General features: G+C 44.8%; 1 long non-coding RNA gene across 1 annotated transcript in view; it reads right to left on the bottom strand.

Annotated features, from left to right (window-relative positions):
- The window catches only part of LOC135541215 (uncharacterized), a 9,049-nt gene extending 1,206 nt beyond the window's left edge, over nt 1-7,843 (bottom strand). Inside the window, exon 1 of the long non-coding RNA XR_010455941.1 lies at nt 7,796-7,843. This is a non-coding gene — a long non-coding RNA (uncharacterized LOC135541215). The remainder of the gene's footprint in view (nt 1-7,795) is intronic.
- Between the last annotated feature and the right edge of the window lie 3,925 nt (nt 7,844-11,768).

The following is an 11,768-nucleotide window of genomic DNA, read 5'->3' on the forward strand; positions in this document are numbered from 1 at the left end:
CACACACATGCCCAAACACACACACACACACACACACGCACACGTGCACAAGCACACGCACACGCACGCACGCACGCACGCACACACACACACACACACACACACACACACACACACACACACACACGCCCAAACACACACACGCGCATGCGCACACACACACACACACACACACACACACACACACACACACACACACACACACACACACACACACACACACACACACACACACACACACACACACACACACACACACACACACACACACACACCCATACCTGCCATACCTGAATGAGAGCCAATAGCCAATGAGTTTGAGCTCTGGATCTGCAATTATCTATGTAATGATATTCCATTATTGTGAAAGTTTGATTGGCATAGCAGAATGACATTTACCTTGAAGTGTGTGACTGTCTAATACCGAGGGCCTACCCCTGAGAGCTGAGGTCACTCAAAACTGGGCCAAATCAAAGTGATTAAGGGCCTGCAAATCAATAAACGCTTTACTGTATATTAGATTTGCTCAACCTCATTGGATCACACTAAGTCAGCAGAAAAAAGGAGAGTGAGTTTTAAATGAACTGCGATCCAACCGAGCGCTGGCTAGATTGGACTGTACAGATCTTCAAACAGCAGATTTCTGAGGCCTGAAGTAAAAAGAATGGAGTGATCTCTTGATTGAACGGTAAGGACAGATGGAGTCAGCAGCTCGTCCAATCAGGTCCTGGTAAAAGACCTCAGGTTTCTAATGATAAAGTAAGCTATGGTAAGATTTGTTCTCATACCATTTCAGGTAGGTCACAGGAATAACCCGAACAATTGTGTTCTGTGTTTTGAGTTTTCTGAATAAACAGTGTTCCAGGAACAATCATGCAACATTCTCGGAATACAAGTTGTTTCAGACCATCAAAGCACACTACTAACATTCAAGGAACATAATTCCATAACGATATCTCAGAGAGCTGGACTAGAAACCGCTGCCCTACCTTCTGGAAAGGGTTTGTTATTATCAGAGATGGTGACACCGAACAAACAGGTCATTACTGCTGGATAATGACAATCCTATACTCCTGTTCGTTCAGTGGACAGTGTCTGTCTGTCTGTCTGTCTGTCTGTCTGTCTGTCTGTCTGTCTGTCTGTCTGTCTGTCTGTCTGTCTTTATTTCTGTTGGTCGTTCTGTCTGACTGTCAGTCAGAGAACTGATGTGGGAATAAACCTGCCATTCGAGACAGACACCCACCCAGCCAGCCAGCCAGCCAGTCACACAGCTATTGTAACTCTACAAAGTAAATGTTTCTGACACACAATAAGGATCTACAGCAAGAACATTCACTCTAACACACAATCCTCTGAAGACAGCAGCGTTTTATCTCTCTCTCTCTGTGTGTGTGTGCGCTCCTATCAGTAAATAAATAGCTTTCTGGGGACAGTTAGTTGGACTAGTCCAGTGAATACACATGAGCGCGCACATATATTCACACACACACACACACACACACACACACACACACACACACCCACACACACACACACACACACACGTGCGCACACGCACGCACACGTGCGCACACGCGCGCACACGTGCGCACACGCGCGCACACACGCACACACACACACACATTTCCATGGAGACAATGTGTCCCTTCTTCTTTTATGTTGGTCTGCCAGTAAATCTAAATTGGCGAGAGCGTTTAACCTCTAACCCTCACTCAGTCCGCCCGCTCCCCAGTCCAGGCTTCTAAAGACCAAACCAGAGAGAATTAGAATCAATTCTGAAAAAACGAAGAAAGGGAAAATAAAGCATTTGAACGTGTTTGAACACAACAGAGCCGAGGTCAAATAAAAGGCATGTGTTTTTCCTCCGTGCCTAAGATAAAAACGCTCGCATTCCGCATGTAAAGAGTTGTGAGGACCGCGGCTGGGCATCGTTGTTTTTGACAGTTCCAGTGGCCAGAACATAGTCTATTATAATGTGACTCTTTGATGTGATCTAATCTAAGAGGGTATAAAGGGAAACCCAATCTGTTTACAGCTTTGATTGGAATTACACAATCAATTACCACCTCCCGCTGAGCCCCAAATGAGCAGGGCCCAAAAGACAGGGGAATTGGTTAAATGTTATTGTTGGGAGGCCATTATCCAACAATCGGCCTGGTTAATGCAAGAAAATGACATTCATTAAAAGCCTCAACAGAAATCTCCCAGAGGGCTGTGCTGCAGCTGACCCCCATTCAGTAGAGGGCTTTGTCTCTACCGTCCGCTGTGGGGAGGGAAGATCATGTCAAAGACACAGAATGTGGGGAGCACTCTTTTGTAGAGACACTGGCTGCCTCTCTCTCTATGCAAGTGTGTGTGTGTTGGTGTGTGTGTGTGTGTGTGTGTGTATTTGTGTAAGAGAGAGAGAGTGTGAGTGAGAGAGCAGGAGAGAGGGTTAATTTCATCATTCTGTGTGTGGGGAGTGTGGGAAGAGAGGGAGTTAGAGAAAGAGTTAGAGAGAGAGATAATCAAATCAAATCAAATCAAATGTTATTTGTCACATACACATGGTTAGCAGATGTTAATGTGAGTACAGTATATATATATATATATATATATATATATATATATATATATATATATATATATATATATATATATGAGATGAGTAATGAGATGAGTAATGTAGGGTATGTAAACAAAGTGGCATAGTTTAAAGAGGCTAGTGATACATGTATTACATAAAGATGCAGTAGATTATATAGAGTACAGTATATACATATACATATGAGATGAGTAATATAGGGTATGTAAACATTATATTAAGTAGCATTGTTTAAAGTGGCTAGTGATATATTCTTTACATCAATTTCCATCAATTTCAATTGTTAAAGTGGCAGGAGTTGAGTCAGTATGTTGGCAGCAGCCACTCAATGTTAGTGGTGGCTGTTTAACAGTCTGATGGCCTTGAGATAGAAGCTGTTTTTCAGTCTCTCGGTCCCAGCTTTGATGCACCTGTACTGACCTCGCCTTCTGGATGATAGCGGGGTGAACAGGCAGTGGCTCGGATGGTTGTTGTCCTTGATGATCTTTATGGCCTTCCTGTGACATCGGGTGGTGTAGGTGTCCTGGAGGGCAGGTAGTTTGCCCCCGGTGATGCGTTGTGCAGACCTCACTACCCTCTGGAGAGCCTTACGGTTGTGGGCGGAGCAGTTGCCATACCAGGCGGTGATACAGCCCGCCAGGATGCTCTCGATTGTGCATCTGTAGATGTTTGTGTGCTTTTGGTGACAAGCCGAATTTCTTCAGCCTCCTGAGGTGCTGCTGCGCCTTCTTCACCACGCTGTCTGTGTGAGTGGACCAATTCAGTTTGTCTGTGATGTGTATGCCGAGGAACTTAAAACTACCCTCTCCACTACTGTTCCATCGATGTGGATAGGGGGGTGCTACCTCTGCTGTTTCCTGAAGTCCACAATCATCTCCTTAGTTTTGTTGACGTTGAGTGTGCGGTTATTTTCCTGACACCACACTCCGAGGGCCCTCACCTCCTCCCTGTAGTCCGTCTCGTCGTTGTTGGTAATCAAGCCTACCACTGTAGTGTCGTCCGCAAACTTGATGTTGGAGGCGTGCGTGGCCACGCAGTCGTGTGTGAACAGGGAGTACAGGAGAGGGCTCAGAACGCACCCTTGTGCGGCCCCAGTGTTGAGGATCAGCGGGGTGGAGATGTTGTTACCTACCCTCTCCACCTGGGGGCGGCCCGTCTGGAAGTCCAGTACCCAGTTGCACAGGGCGGGGTCGAGACCCAGGGTCTCGAGCTTGATGACGAGCTTGGAGGGTACTATGGTGTTAAATGCTGAGCTGTAGTCAATGAACAGCATTCTCACATAGGTATTCCTCTTTTCCAGATGGGTTAGGGCAGTGTGCAGTGTGGTTGAGATTGCGTCGTCTGTGGACTTATTGCGGTAAGCAAATTGGAGTGGGTCTAGGTTGTCAGGTCGGGTGGAGGTGATAAAATCCTTGACTATTCTCTCAAAGCACTTCATGATGATGGAAGTAAGTGCTACGGGGCAGAGAGAGAGAGTTAAAGAGAGAGATATTTCCCTAGATATTTCCCTAGAGCCAACAAAAAACGATACATATCTTGGCCTAAACATCAGCGCCACAAAGCCTTGAACGATCTGAGAGACAAGGCAAGAAGGGCATTCTATGCCATCAAAAGGAACATAAAATTCAACATACCAATTAGGATCTGGCTAAAAATACTTGAATCAGTTATAGAACCCATTGTCCTTTAGGGTTGTGAGGTCTGGGGTCCGCTCACCAACCAAGAATTCACAAAATGGGACAAACACCCAATTGAGACTCTGCATGCAGAATTCTGCATGTAAGCTGGTCCTGGGGCTCTGTTCACAAACACAAACACACCCCACAGAGCCCCAGGACAGCAACACAATTAGACCCAACCAAATCATGAGAAAACAAAAATATTATTATTTCCAATGTGTCAAGTAATTAACAAAAAAACAGAGCAAACTAGAATGCTACTTGGCCCTAAACAGAGAGAAGACAGTGGCAGAATACCTGACCACTGTGACTGACCCAAACTTAAGGAAAGCTTTGACTATGTACAGACTCAGTGAGCATAGCCTTGCTATTGAGAAAGGTCGCCGTAGGCAGACATGGCTCTCAAGAGAAGACAGGCTATGTGCACACTGCCCACAAAATGGGGTGGAAACTGAGCTGCACTTCCTAACCTCCTGCCAAGTGTATGACCATAATAGAGACACATATCTCCCTCAGATTACACAGACCCACAAAGAATTTGAAAACAAACCGATTTTGATAAACTCCCATATCTACTGGGTGAAATACCACAGTAAGCCATCACCGCAGCAAGATGTGTGACCTGTTGCCACAAGAAAAGGTCAACCAGTGAAGAACAAACACCATTGTAAATACAACCCATATTTATGATTATTTATTTTCCCTTTTCCCTTTACAACACTGTGTATTTACATAATATGACATCTGTCATGTCTTTATTCTTTTGAAACTTCGGTGTGTGTAATGTTTACTGTTCATTTTTATTGTTGATTTCACTTTTGTATATTATCTACCTCACTTGCTTTGGCAATGTTAACACATGTTTCCCATGCCAATAAAGCCCTTGAATTGAATTGATAGAGAGAGAGTTAGAGAGAGAGTTAGAGAGTGACACTGGGTGTGTGTGAAAGAGAGAGCCCCGTAGAAATGGACACGTCTATCATGCTGTGCTAATGAGGCACATCACCCCCAGGCCTGAGCTATTGGCTGCAGACAAGCTTCAATACAGTCACCAACACACTGATTTACCTTTATCACATCCTGGAAAACACTGACACATCCTGTATCACAACCTGGAAAACACTGACACATCCTATATCACAACCTGGAAAACACTGACACATCCTGTATCACAACCTGGAAAACACTGACACATCCTGTATCACAACCTGGAAAACACTGACACATCCTGTATCACAACCTGGAAAACACTGACACATCCTGTATCACAACCTGGAAAACACTGACACATCCTGTATCACAACCTGGAAAACACTGACACATCCTATATCACAACCTGGAAAACACAAACACATCAAGTCAGGCCTTGGACCAGAAACTTCTACAATTTACACAGAAGCTGTCAAGTGTCATCAAGTATCTTACAGTAGGTAACCCATCAAAAGTCTCTCAAGTGTTACAGAACATGCAGATGTAAGCTCTTAATTAGAGCCAGTTTGCTACATCAGGACAATAATCCTGCAGCAACAGGACATGTGAATTATTATGTGGATTATAATTCATGGATATGTTTGTAGGGGTTGATACAAGGGAAAATCAAGTATGAAATGTCAAAGTGGAAATACCTCAAAATTCTCCTGCAGTAGGGTGATCAAATTAAGATCTTACATCTGTAGGACGCTCAAAGTGGTTGTTGTTCTGTATTTATGGAGTTTACATTGAAGCTCAGCGGCCTCCTCTAGATAATCCTGGGATGTAAACTTCCACCAACGCCAAGGCCCTCTCTCTGTTCTATTCACAGAGCCACAGAGAGGACAGAGGGTCGCCAGGAACAAATCCTAACCCAGGTATTTCTGTTCTCGCTCCAGGATAGAAACCACGTCTCCAACAGCAGCGGGTAGAAATAGCCTCCAGAACATGGAAGATGCGGCAGAAGATCTCTCATGTCAGAATGTGTCAATGTGATCATCTCGGGAGGAACTGTCAGATCATCCATAGAGAAATATACTCTCAGTAAAAAAGGGTTCCAGGTAGAACTCTTTTGGGTTCCATGTAGAACACACTGTGCAAAGGGTCTTAAATGGAACTCAAAAGGGTTATCCTATAGGGACAGCTGAATAACTATTTTAGGTTCTAGATAGCACCATTTTTTCTAAGATGTTCGACAGCTCTGTTGAGCATCATATTGTTTAATTTCCTTCTACTGTTGTCTTCTATGGTGAAGTTCAGATTCAACAATGAAAAGAGATATTTTGTGTATATGTATTGATATGTAGGCAAAGTGTGCCATTTCTAAATGTATGTAGATCTGTCCTTGAGCTGTTGTCTATTAATGCTGTGTATTATGTCATGTTTCATGTTTTTCCCAAGGAAGAGTAGCTGCTGCTTTCGCAACAGTTAATGGGGATCCTAATAAAATACACACAAAAAAAGGGGGGCAGGATATTTAATAATATCCTTAATTGCAAAACAAACCTGTTTTTTTGTTAGCTTTTAACATTAGCACTATTAGCATGAATTAAGAATTCTGGAAATAACAGTTACTTGCCTGTTGTATAGAAGCTACCTTTTCCTCTCTAAAAGGCCTGTAGCAGAGCAACCAATAGTAGCAAAGCCACAAGCACTTCCCATTTCAACGGATATTATCGGTGTGTGTGCCGTGTGTACGTGCGTGTGTGCGTATTTGTGTGTGTGTGTGTGTGCGTTACAGTGCGTATGTGTGTGTGTGTGTGTTACAGTGCGTATGTGTGTGCGTGTGTGCGTTACAGTGCGTATGTGTGTGTGTGCCTGCACATAAATCTTCTCTTTGTGCTGCTTCCCACGTGTGTGAAGCAGGCAGGCAGTGAGCTAAGCCCCTGACTGAGAAACAAGCCACAGTAGCAGCATTCCTCACAGTTCACCAAGGCATCTGTCTCTAACAGCATGAGGGCTTCACCAGGGAGAGAGAGGAACAGAGAGAGGGGAGAGAGAGGGGGAGTGAGAGAGAGAGAACGATAGGGGGAAGACAGCTCTCTTTCACTTTTCTCTCTCTCTCTCTCTCTCTCTCTCTCTCTCTCTCTCTCTCTCCCACTCCCCCTCTCTCTCGCTTCTCATTATTTGAGAGACAGTGTCAGCGATAGAAACACTGTTTCTCCCCTCGCCTTTTCCCTCTCATTTCTCTGGTCTCAGTGTGAGTTTTGTCTTCCATCATCTGCTCAGAGCCGTGAGTCAGCTGCGGGTCATATCACAACACTCCGCGCTAAGCTACCAGTTTAGCACCCGACTACGACTGCACCCGCTGACTGCTTCACACACAAGCACACTCTCTCTCCCCTGAAACACACAGAGACACAACGAGACAGAGACAGACAGACACATGCAGTGCTGGGAATGGGCGAGCAGGAAACAATAGTTTGTAGGTAGGTGATACCTGACGGCAGTGACCTTGTTGAACAGGAAGGCCTGGGTGTAAAGCAGTGAGAATAACATGTGTGTGTGGTTGGAATCGAGAGAGAGAGGTACAGCCATGGTAACAATACAGTACAGTCCTTACCAGCAGTGGGTCCATCCACCTCTAGAAACGAGTCCTCCTTCCGTCACACATGCGATCTTCACATCGCAAACCCAATTAAATGTCACCTGAGTCGGGTCTGATTGGCCACGGTCAGAGCTGAAGCATTGCTCCTGTGTGTGTCGGGTGACGGTGGGGGTGTGAGAATATGCATGTCCTTGGAGCTCTGGCAGGGATAGTCTATTTTTAGCCTATATCATCCTAGACTGGCTGTGAGATTGGAGGAGGGGTTGTAGTTAGGGGGAGGTGTCATGCCAAGGATCTCAGAGCCATTCATCTGAAGAGGATCTACAGTGGCGTCACCAAGATGACCTCATCTAGTAGGCCGTATCTCCACCTGGAGATTCTTCACGGCCTAGCACAGATTCATGTTCCTGTTGTATGTTAACATGACCGCCTCTGCACTGCTGAAATTAATGTTCTGTACTGGGCTCTAATCACCTACTTAAGCGAAGGTGGATAAATTCTCTTTCCTAACGGGCTATGGCCAAGCTGATTGTGGCATACCAACTGTCAGAGCGTACTGTGTTAAAATATGAACAGCATATTAATCAACACCAGAGGTTCACAGATGAAACCTGTTCTTCAATCAACACCAGCAAGGTGGTTACCACAGCAACGCAGACACGACAACTCTCCTGGATTCGTGTGTGAAACAACAAAAAGAACCTCAACTGCGATTTGATCCGAGATCTGATCTGCGATTTGATCCGAGATCACTTGTTCTCTTCTACCCTGAGAAAACAGTCCCCGTACCACAAGTTCCACACCCACCTTGCGTAGACTATACCGTAGTCCTACAGGAAGTTACCAGGATGTGTGGATCGTATCGAAGAAGAAGAGAACAACAAGCGACTCCAACACAAGCGAGTCATCTTGGGCAGCCATCATTATCTGTTTAAAGAGCTCTGTCCCCACGGATCATCATTACGAGCCACATTAGAACTACTTTGATTAAACTCCCCTAATCCTTAACAGACAGCTGCAGCCCATTCACAGCTGCCTGCATGGCTAATCTCCCCGCCACTAAATACAGCCGAGACAATGGGTAACAAATGACAACTTATACAGAGGGATGGAGAAATATAAAGGAGAGGAGAAACAAAGGGAGAAGAAGAGAGGAGGCGGAGGGAAGCGCTGTTTTGCATCAAAGCCCGAGGTAAACAGTGGTGAAGGGATGGTTAGACTGGACATGCCAGGAGATGTTCTCTCTGTAAACAGTGGTGAAGGGATGGTTAGACTGGACATGCCAGGAGATGTTCTCTCTGTAAACAGTGGTGAAGGGATGGTTAGACTGGACATGCCAGGAGATGTTCTCTCTGTAAACAGTGGTGAAGGGATGGTTAGACTGGAGATGCCAGGAGATGTTCTCTCTGTAAACAGTGGTGAAGGGATGGTTAGACTGGAGATGCCAGGAGATGTTCTCTCTGTAAACATCATGAGATGTAAATGAGAGGAGAGAGGGGGAGAGAGAGGGAGAGGTAGAGGTAACGGGAGAGGGAGAGGGGAGGGAGAGGGGGAGGAAGAGGGCGAGATGGAGGGAAAGGGGGAGAGAACGATAGAAAATGAAAGGAGAGAGGAAGAGGGAGGAAGATGAGTTACAGCACATCGAGGGAACACTCGCTCTCTTTCTCTCTCTCTCTCACTGCACCAGAGACAAGACAGAAGGAAAGATGGGAGCGAGGAAGGGCAATCAAGATGAGAGGAGGAATCGAGAGCGAGAGAGAGAGGGAGGGAGAGAAAAATGGAACTACTCTTCCAACTGTACAACTCACTAAAGCGAGGATATGAGCTGGGGTGACATGGTAGTTACAACACTGAAATAAAATCCCTCTGCCATCACCACTGAGGAAAGATGGGCAGTAGGACAGGGGAACTTCAGATGGAGGGGTGGAGGGTGACATGTATGAGAGTAAGAGAGAGAGGAAGACTGGAGAGAGAGTGCGCTAGAGAGTGAGAGATAGAAACAGAGAGAGAGACAGAGAGAGAGAGAGAGACAGAGAGAGAGAGAGAGAGAGAGAGAGAGAGAGAGAGAGAGAGAGAGAGAGAGAGAGAGAGAGAGAGAGAGAGAGAGAGAGAGAGAGAGAGAGAGAGAGAGAGAGAGAGAGAGAGAAAGAGAGAGAGAGTGAAGAGAGAGAGAGAGAGAGAGAAAGAGAGAGAGAGAGAGAGAGAGAGAGAGCAAGGAAGAGGAAGAGGAAAAGGAAGTGAGAGATAGAGAGAGAGAGAGAGAGAGAGGTGGAAGGGAGTGTGATTGCTAAACAGGAAGGATGCTGGGTAATTAGTCAGGAACACAGTGGTGGTGGAGATGGAGGTGTAATAATGATGAAGGATTGTTTTGTGTTCGTTCTAACTCTGCACATCATTAACGATACTATGTTATCTAATGGGACACAATCACTTCATAAATCCTATTACAATCCACCATACAGTATTTACTCTGGTCTTACACCATTGGTTGTAGAAGGGCCTGAACTAAGAGATAGTGGGTACAAAACAGTCTTTATATAACATGGTGTCAACATTTTTAAACCATAGTTTTCATTTATTTGATTGCTTCGATTAACAAAATGAATATTCCGTACTGTTATACACGGAACACCTTCCTAATACTGAGTAGCACCCACTTTAGCCCTCAGAACAGCCTCGATACGTCGGGGCATGGACTCTACAAGGTGTCAAAAGCGTTCCACAGGGATGCTGGCCCATATTGACTCCAACGCTTCCAAAATTTGTGTCAAGTTGGTTGGACGTCCTTTGGGTGGTGGACCATTCTTGATACACACAGGAAACTGTTGAATGTGAAAAAATCAGCAGTGTTGCAGTTCTTGAAACACACAAACCGGCGTGCCTGTCACCTACTACCATACCCTGTGAATGGCACACATACACAATCCATTTCTCAGTTGTCTCAAGTCTTAAAAATATTTTTTTATACTGTTTCCTCCCCTTCATCGACACTGATTGATGTGGATTCAACAGTAGACATCAATAAGGGATTGTGGCTTTCACCTGGACAATCTATGTCATGGAAAGAGCAGGTATCCCTACTGTTTTGTTACACTTAGAGTGTTTCTCAATATGTATAAACCGTACTCCACAGTCTCATGCTCTGAGTGCATGCTCCGGAGAATGTATAAAACATTACATTTGAGAAACACTCCCCCTACTGTATTACCTCACGCTGCACCTCCCCATTCACTGAACCTTCTTCCAGACAGGACAATGGCAATAGAGACGAAACCAGAAAAAACTCACGTTTTACTTCATAACTACCAGCTAGCTGTACGTGAATCATAATAAGATAGCTAACCAGATAGTTTAAAAAAAGGCAAAAATGATCTAAAACTAATGTTATGCAAGGTAGATGTCAATACTTCATGGGTAGCTAGCTACCAATTCTTTATGGCTAGTTATAGTTAGCGAGCTAACGGTTGTAGGTTAGCCAGTTCACACTATTGGCTTGGAATCTACACACACTATAGTGGGTATTGTAGGCATGTAAACATGCCAAAGTTAACACAAAATGTATTTATTAACGTTTTCAAGGTAAAATATTGTAGTCAGGCAACATATGAGATGTGAATGGGCAACATTTCATTCCAAAGTCAGAGATTATTTTCTCTTGCTTCAGCATAATAATGGCCGCCATTGATTTCAATAAATTGCGTTGTTTTTTCAGTGGTTGCATCATATTTCCTTGCATCGATGCACGATGCATGTGTACAAGCGGAGTACGCATCCGAGAAGAGCTCTCCGTTTTCAGCTTCACGTACTTTGATTTGGACTCCTGATAGGCCTGATAGGTGCAGTATTACAAGACACATGTAACGCTGCTACATATCGGTGCATATCTGGAAAATGCAGAGCCTATTTCCACTGCCGGGTAGGGATGCTATAATGAATCATGAACATGCTAACACCAAACATGCTTCTGGCTAATGAGGCAAAATGAACT

This window comes from Oncorhynchus masou, chromosome 6, assembly GCF_036934945.1.
Source record: "Oncorhynchus masou masou isolate Uvic2021 chromosome 6, UVic_Omas_1.1, whole genome shotgun sequence".
Lineage (NCBI taxonomy): Eukaryota > Metazoa > Chordata > Actinopteri > Salmoniformes > Salmonidae > Oncorhynchus > Oncorhynchus masou.